This window comes from Liolophura sinensis, chromosome 7 (assembly GCF_032854445.1).
Source record: "Liolophura sinensis isolate JHLJ2023 chromosome 7, CUHK_Ljap_v2, whole genome shotgun sequence".
NCBI classification, from domain to species: domain Eukaryota; kingdom Metazoa; phylum Mollusca; class Polyplacophora; order Chitonida; family Chitonidae; genus Liolophura; species Liolophura sinensis.
The window spans coordinates 20,074,579-20,080,578 of record NC_088301.1 but is presented as its reverse complement, the minus strand read 5'-3'; positions in this window follow the sequence as shown (position 1 = coordinate 20,080,578).

Sequence of the window (6,000 nt, the reverse complement as noted above, 5' to 3'; positions counted from 1 at the left end):
ATTCCTGTACTAAAAAGACAAATCTCATGTTTTTTTATGCCAATTGTTTCAGTTCCGGAGATATGTTTTACACTATATAGCCTAACCCCTCTAAAGAAAATTGTTCATTTCAAATACCTGTGGCAGGGATTGTTTTAATGTCAGAAAACAAAAGAAATAAAACGTGCTTTTCTCGCTTTTTCACAGTGTAGAATGTTCAAAATAATGTATAGCCAATATTCATTTTCCGGATTTCGAGGCATAATATATGAATGTATAATTTACGGAGTTACTATATAATGGTTCTTATTCAACGTTAATATCACCAGTTTTGTGTTGTTTGTTTTGTTGTTTGTTTTGTTGTTTGTTTTACTGCTAAATATCAGCAGAACGAGATAATTATAGCGATATTTAAATGTCCATGGGTGTACATAAAATCAGGAAATAAAAACGAAAACGATTTCAAACCAAATGTTTCGGTTGGTGGCAAAAAATGCATTGCTATCAAATGGATATATCATTGTTGGGTTTCGAAAGTTTCACTACTAATGTTTAAGGACTTATTTATTCATAATTAAGAATTTTTGCAATTTTGTGTTGCCGAATAATTTGCATTAGATCATATACATCCACGTTGTACTTATAAAAAGGATCGCGTATTACACGGAAAATGTCTAAATATATCTATGTTTTCAAATACATCTGTAAACCCTACTGATAATACATATATATATATACCGGTATTATGCCAGATCCTGTTGTACAAAGCACGCGCAGTGTTACACGTCACCGCACGTGCTTTGACTAATAACATAAAGCCAGATTAACTGTGAATATTGATTTTAGAACTTACTTTTGGGGGTTCAAGGAATTAAAACTTTGACCATATACATCTTCATTGTTGTCTTCAGACAAATGTATAAAAATGTCAACTTCCACTACGAAAAACAAAGCAGTTTGGCGAGATTTTAACTTTTGACTTGTCAGAAATAGTGAGCTTTATGGAATAGGTTTCTTTACTGTAGACACTATAAGTAGCAAGGGCATTTTTAACTGCACGTTGCCGTTTGTAAAACGGGATCATAGCGTATCCGTCAGTTACATGTTTTAACGTGACGGTAACCTTCCGTTTGTACCGTATGGTCACAACTGTGCGGTCAGTACACACTGTAACAGTGAGTCAGTGGACACTGTATTCGTGTAAAGCTGTGCTAATTACTCCGGGTTCCTCAATCCATAAAACTCACCCCGCCGTATAAGTGAAAAATTCTTGAGTACACAACAATAAAATAAATACGTGTAAATAAATTTCAGATTACGTTGTATGGTACTTTCTACATAGTTCATTCTTTCTACATAGTTCATTCTTATCTTAGTCATTGTAATACTTTGCTAGAGGATTGTATGAGTAATTAGGAGATCGGTCCTAATTAGGGGATAATTATGGGATACCCTCTTGAAATTGTCAGGATTATTAACCATAATTTTGTGGATCGGCTACAAAGAAAACCGCTAAGCCAAATCTGCTGAAACTTTACACGGTGCTTGCCCATGTTATGAAGTAGTGCATATCAAAAATGTGTCGCCCTGTGTTAAACGGCTTGGCAACCATATTGCATTTATATGAAAACCCTTTAAGAATTTTCTTGTCCAGAACCACCGCACCGATGTTCTTCAAATTTGTCACACTTGACTGTATTTAAACTTTTTAATATCCATCCTTTCGGTGTGTCATTTAGGCTTGTGCTAATAAAAATAGCGTAAAAAGTAGGTCAACTGAAAAAAAATACACAACTGGAAGGAACAAAAACATTTCCGATACCTCCTTGACCTCAGGATTATGAATTTCAAAGAATCATAACCATTCAAGTTGTGGTTTTGTGTAAGACCGCATAAAACCTGTCACAGTATTTTACCGTGGTAACGGGCATCAAGCTTGCAACGGTGTATACTTTCTGTCTTATGTTCACGGCTAAGAACAGAAGATCAAAAGCAGCATAATCAGCACAGCCTCGGAATCAAATGCAGGACATTCCTTTTCATTATTTTTTTTCACATTTTTTTTCTACTTTTTCCAGTAGTTATCATTACTATTATACCTGTATAATCAATGCATAACGTGCACAGCCAATTCATGGAATTGCAGTCCTCGACAGCTACATTTATGTATAATGAAACCCTTTGAAAACGCAAAACAGACAAACAACATGTTGACATTAAAGCTGCTTACAATATGAAGGGAAAAATAAAATTTATAAGTGAATAAACCCTAGAAAAATATTGCCCTGACCACAATTCGTGTTTGCGACTCCCCACAAATGTTGTCTCAGTATTTTATTTGAATGCGAATCAAGTACTTCAATATTTTACATTTTCAATGAGTGTCGAAATATCTTGTTATTATTGTTATATTGTTACGTCAACACAACTCTCATTTCCATCGATTTTGCATTTATTCTTTCTTTTCATACCATAAATAAACGTTGTTATTCCCACATTTGTAAAGCAATCTTGAGCAAGTACGATGTAACACACAAACACAAAATGACCGCTTTGGTGGCCAATGGTTAGAGCGTCCGCTTCGAAGTCGGGGGATACCGGGATCAAACCCGAGTCGGGTCATATCAAAGACTTTAAAAATGGCCCTTGCTGCTGCCTCGCTTGGCGCTCAGCTCTGAGAGGTTACAGCAAGGGAACATGACTGGTTGGACTGGTGACAGTATAATGTGGCCGGGTGGAGTGTCATGTCTGGTGTCTTCGGAACAATACTTCAGTGGCGGCAGCACTGTGGCGGTATGGACTCGCTCTGACACAAGACATAACATAAGTACACAGAATAAATGACTCTTTGTGGTCATATAACTGAAAAATTGTTAAGTGTGACATTAAATCCTAAGCATACATACAATATGAGTATTCAATGCATGGGAGCCCCGAAACGTGCATAGGCACCCACGATACGATCATAGGCACCCACGATACGATCATAGGCAGCCACCATACGTGCATAGGCAGCCACCATACGTGCATAGGCAGCCACCATACGTGCATAGGCAGCCACCATACATGCACAGGCAGCCACCATACGTGCATAGGCAGCCACCATACGTGCATAGACAGCCACCATACGTGCACAGGCAGCCACCATACGTGCATAGGCAGCCACCATACGTGCATAGACAGCCATACATATATGTATGTTGAAAACAGTTTATGTGACACACTCGTAATTCTTCACGTTTGTTATCAGAGTTATCACTCTTCGCTTACGCCTATTGTTAATGTCCCAATTCGATACTTTTCCAGGGCTGAAGAGTCACTGATTACCCGAACTCCATACCCTCTTCCAAAGCGGACATCAGCTAAATCTGTGAGACTGTCCATGATGCGCATTCTCCATGTTTCGTCCTTCGTCATTATGAGTTGGAAAAAAGCGAGTTTGTTCTTCCTGCTACCCTCTTTTCTAGTCTTTGTTTGGATCATCAGATTCCATGCCAGGTATGTCATCTTTGACAAATCTATTCGGATAGAGTTTGATTCCACGTCGTCTACCGAATTCAGTCCGTTTACTACCGCAGTTAAACCTCCGCTGACACTATCTCAGTCGCGGTGGCATGTGATGGACCAGCCATTTCAACTGCACAGGCTCAGGTCCGCTCGTAAGGCATAGTAGCCTACATACCGCCCCCAACGATTGGCTGACTTTTCCTTCACATGCATTGATGGATTTTCATTGGCCAGTCGTTTCTGAACACTGATTAACTGATATATTGACGCTTAACTCCGTGCTGATGAACATACTCATTAACAACGCATGCGCGGCTTTCTGCGTTCACTTAACATCACAGCCACCACTAGTAAATTTTGTACAGATGATTTCAATAACGCCGATGTCACTGCAGTTACGGTGATGAAACAGGAAGTTATGTCAGAAAACACAAAACTCTGTTCCAACATTTGATTCTATTCATACTTTTTACACATGCATTCTCTTTACCTAAAGTAAGCACAAGATGATTCTAACCAACACTGAAACAAGTTAATAGATGATTGCTGATTAAATAGTTCTGCGAGAGGACACCAGTGATAAGGCTAAGCCTATAAACAAGCCTACGCGCATGACACAGGCTCCAAAGGTCAAGCTTGTCTGTTGGTCGCAGTTCATGATGTAAAGCGAAGATATAAAGCGAAGATAAAGATCGGCACGTGCGCTGTTAAGAAGCACGACGGAAGAATTTTCCACATAAACTATGGCAGTCAGTTTTAAGAGTTTAGCTATTCTGAAGAATCCATGCAGTTGGAGCAGTGAAGTTGTACATGCTTTAATTGGCACTATGCAGATACCATTGCCCCGAGTTCAGCAAAATTGAAAATTGTCTTCTAGCGCACGTTATACATTAAGATATAAGAAAACGAATGATCACTCTTTAACGCCGTACTCGAAAATGTTTCATTTACAAGAGGGCTCTCCAATTTTTGGATGGAGCAAACCGTAGTAAAATCACCGCCCTTCATCCTCTATCGGAACAGCCTCTTGATTTAAGCCACAGTTCAAAACAAGAGTTTTGAATTCGAGCGTGACTTCATTGGTCAGGGGGCCTTAACCTCCTGACCGATCGAAGTCCTCGAAACTTCGTATGTATACCAGACGTCATGAAAAATGCCTGCTTGTGCAAACGCCGGACAAATGCGATGACGGTTCAGTTTCATACTTGGGTTTTTCGGATTAAATTTTTGTCCATCTAACGGAACGGATTCATTCGTTATTAGGAACGGATTATACGACAATAATTATTTTTAATTAAGAACGGGTTTATTCAATATCAGGAACGGAATAATACGTGAGATCGACAAAAATGCCATCCATCATCACTCACGGAACGGATTCATTCTACCCACGTACGGCCGAACTTGAACTTAAAACGACCGCATTGTAGAGAGGCTCCTGGTTCATTACGTCGCACTGGTGTGTTAATCACCTCGGTCACGGAGGCCCCCGTACTTTTATATACTGTCGAGCACTTACGTGCGTATTCTACCCCCACACAGTTTCTATGGTCTATTTCTTTCAGCGAGTCGCCTATGCTTAGCTGTCCGTTGAGTCAGTCAAAAATTACTTTTAGTCATTGACACGTAACACCACAAGCCCTCACATCGATATGTTGCAAATTCATATACATGCAAAGAAAAAGAAGTTAGGGCAGTTTTTCTAATTCATAATGTTAAACTGCATAAGCTCATTTTCGACACCAAGAACTCATTGCCTCGGGTGACGTCATAATTATTCAAAAATCAGTGGAATGCTGGGAATCTTGATTAATAAGTTCGGAAACGTCTATTACGGTCACACTTGACGTTGGTCCACTAAGACTCCCTGACACACCATGTAGTACCGGTACCGGTATTTGCAAATAGCTGTTTTTATTGTTTATGCACCATACACACACCGTATAGTATACCCATCAACCACATAAATAAACATAATGATACATTCTAAATTCATCACTTATCTACACCTCATAAAAGCTGCAAGGCTTGCAGGTAAAACAAACTTGAATACTCTAAAAGATTTGGGCCGCTTCGGTGGCCTATTGGTTAAAACGTCCGCCTCAGTGTCGGAAGACCCGGAAACAAACCCAGGTCGATTCACACCAAGGACTTTAAAAATGGTACTTGTTGCTGCTTACAACTAGATGGAGGCCTCCATCGCCAAGGTGATTAGCTCGCCAGCGTGGCGCAATGACCCAGATGCCTCTCACCAACGCGACCGCAGGGTTCTGCCCTGTTTCCTCGCACCATAATGCTTCGTATAAGTGAAATATTCTTGTGTACGGCGTAAAACACCACTTATATAAATAAATACAGGTAGATGTGCTTACAACTCACATGACGCCTACCATAAGGGTTGAGCACGGAATCCTTTGAGCAGGACTCGGTTCCCCTAATAACAACAACATATTTTTTGAATATTTCCTTTAGGATTGTTAAATATTAAAGTATTTTCATTTTCACAGGCTACGT